This window comes from Hyaena hyaena, unplaced genomic scaffold (genome assembly GCF_003009895.1).
Source record: "Hyaena hyaena isolate Hyena2069 unplaced genomic scaffold, ASM300989v1 scaffold_24, whole genome shotgun sequence".
Classification (NCBI taxonomy): Eukaryota; Metazoa; Chordata; class Mammalia; order Carnivora; family Hyaenidae; genus Hyaena; species Hyaena hyaena.
In genome coordinates this window covers 5,202,885-5,205,782 of record NW_024080656.1, presented here as the reverse complement: position 1 = coordinate 5,205,782, position 2,898 = coordinate 5,202,885, and the positions used below count along the sequence as shown (strand labels likewise).

Here is a 2,898-nt window from a genome sequence, read left to right as displayed (position 1 = left end):
GAGGCAGACCATAAACAACGGAAGTAAGCAGAGAAAGTACTCATTATAAGGCCTTTGGAGAGGAAGCAGAAGGAAGGCCAGTGAGCATGGCAGCGGGACAGGGCCTGTCTCACGAGAAGGTGAGATTCTGATCTCACTCAGGGCAAGCTCACTCAAGCTGAGAATATGATCACAGACCTCAAGAAGGTGAAGGAGCAGGTCCGGGGTGGGGGGGTAGTTTTAGCTAGAGGGAATGGCAAGAAAAACCCTGAGATGGGGCTGTCCTTCAAGTGTTCCAGAAATAGCAAGGCTGACGTGGATGGAGTGTGCTGGCCGTGGGAGTAGAGATCAGAGGCGTGGGACAGAGGGGCCAACAAGAAGGCCTTTGCAGGCTTTGGCGTGAGTAAGAGGGGAAAGCGCTGTGGGTCTGGGCAAAGCAGTGACGTGACCCAACTCTCCTTTAAAAATCACGACTCGGGGCGCCTGGGTGGCTTAGTTGGTTAAGCGTCCGACTTTCACTTAGGTCATGATCTCGCGGTTTGTGGGTTCGAGCCCCGCATCGGGTTCTGTGCTGACTGCCAGCTCAGAGCCTGGAGCCTATTTCAGAGTCTGTGTCTCCCTCTCTCTCTCTGACCCCCCACCCCCACCCCCGGTCACACTCCTAGAAATAAAAAAGTATATCTATATTTAAAAAAAATAAATAAAAAGCACAACTCCAGGGGTGCTTGGGTGGCTCAGTCGGTTGAGCTTCTGACTTTGGCTCAGGTCATGATCTCGTGGTCCGTGGATTCGAGTCCCACATCGGGCTCTGTGCGGACAGCTAGCTCAGACCCTGGAGGCTGCTTTGGATTCTGTGTCTCCCTCTCTCTCTCTCTCTGCCTCTCCACAACTCACACTCTGTCTCTCTCTCTCCCCTTCAAAAATAAACATTAAAAACTTTTTTAATAAAAGAAAATAAAAAAGCATCACTCTGGGGGCACCTGGGTGGCTCAGTTCGTTGATAGTATGACCCTTGATTTCAGCTCAGGCCATGATCTCACAGTACATGGGTTCAAGCCCCACATCAGGCAGTGAGATGCCTGCTTGGGATTCCTTCCCTCTCTCTCTCTCTCTGCCCTTCCCTAATTCATGTGCAGGCTCGCTCTCTCTCTCTCTCTCTCAAAACAAATAAACTTAAAAAAATAAATAAAAGCATCACTGTGGTAGCAGCACCTTAAGTGAGAGACATGTTTGACCTGAAGGCCCCACCCCCCCAAAAAAATTAACACTTAAACTACTAAAGTTCCTACCCGTCCACCAACTCCACTTCAATACTCCTGCTGAGATTTTCAAACTTTGGCCAAGGGGTTTTGGCAAAAATGCCAAAAACAGCAATTGTCTTCTTAACCACAGCACAGAGACGCACAGGGTAAGACAGGATGGAACAGAGACGCCTCTCCACAACGAGTCAGGTTACACACGTGCCCAGGCCGACAGCTCCTAGACCACACGCACAGATCCCTTCGGGCCCAGTCAGATTTGGGGGTACAGTGGCTGAGGGGAATGTGAGGAGAGAACGAAGGAAGAAACGAAAGGACTGCATCTGACCCCAAACCTAAATTCAGTGTTGAGGAAAGGGCCAGAAGCGTGCCCTCCCTGCAGGACCTCAGCACGTACTCCAATGCTCTGACGTAGGCAGGCCGGGCCCAAAGACCCCCAGAGGGGGGCCCACAGAACCAGCCAAGAGGGTCCTTGGCTTCGTGCAGGGAAGAAATCAAATGTGAGCTAAGAGGAAGCGAAAGCTGAGTTTACTGAATGGCGTTAAGTGACAGCAGACCGGGTGTCAGAGAGAGTCAGAAAGGAAAGGAGAGGAAGTCTTGTCATCACTTGGGGTTAGGGGTTCACACTGGAAAGCGGTCCATGGTACATATTTCTTCAGGAATCCAGGACGGGGTCCAATCAAAGGCGAGTGACAGGTAAATAGTAGGTGCTCTTTCATAGATCATCGATGGTAGGGGCTATTAACACCAGCGTTGGCCGAGGGTTGTCCGAAGCTAATGTCCTGAAACGTTCTTGAGATCTGGCTCTCCTTAGATGCTACCAGGTGCTTAGGGGCCTGGGAAGAAACTCAGAGAATGATTAACTTTCTCGCTTCCCCCTTGGCGTGGGAACAGAGCTTCCTCAGCTTACTGAGATGCAAGGGGAAATACAAAACATTACTAAATGGGGGCTAGCAGAAAAACAGCAGGCACGGGCCCTTTCTAGACGTGGAGTCCCTTCAGTTTTCCCAGCTCAGTTCAATGGTGACTTGTGGTCCCACAGATTCCAGGACAGCCATGATTTCATACAGCACATCCCACTGGCCCCACAAACTGTTAAAACCTGTCCCTGAAGAACTTCCCACACAGCTGCCCAAAAGAAGACATCAGAGGTCTCATCACAGAGAGAAGAGAAGGGTAGGCTGGAGGGAGGGAGACCTACCCAGGGGGACTAATGATGCTCAGGAGTGATGAGGAAGGGGAGGTGCAGACGTGGTGCGCAGTAGCTGAGTAATCGGCCGGGGCCACCACTCACTGCTATGGTCCTGAATTCGTAATCCGGATTCAACAAGGCGACGGGTGTCACTCCAGGCACTCCAGCCAGTCCTCTTCCCTCTCCCCTGAGTCCTCCTGTCCCCTCCGAGGCAGGCCTGAGGGAAGAAGCAGGCAGGCTTTAGGCAAGTCATGTGATGGGGTTCCACTTCCGTCCAGCATGCACACAAACACTCGGGCACTATAAAAAAGAACACCCCGAAGAATGGAAGCCAAGCCATCATTGTCATGTCTGGACTGTGATATTATGGGTACTTCTGTTGTTGCACATCTGTGTCTTTTCCTTTCCCACAAGGAACATGGATTGTTCGCTAGAGGTAGAGGAGTGCATGTTATACTCTAGGAAGGC

General features: G+C 51.3%; 1 long non-coding RNA gene across 1 annotated transcript; it reads right to left on the bottom strand.

Moving 5' to 3' along the window:
* Positions 1 to 1,744: 1,744 nt before the first annotated feature.
* Positions 1,745 to 2,609, bottom strand: LOC120228564. Its single transcript, XR_005527528.1, has 2 exons — positions 2,440 to 2,609; positions 1,745 to 2,074 (listed from the first exon to the last, which is right to left on the bottom strand). It is a non-coding gene; the product is annotated as an uncharacterized LOC120228564 (long non-coding RNA).
* Between the last annotated feature and the right edge of the window lie 289 nt (positions 2,610 to 2,898).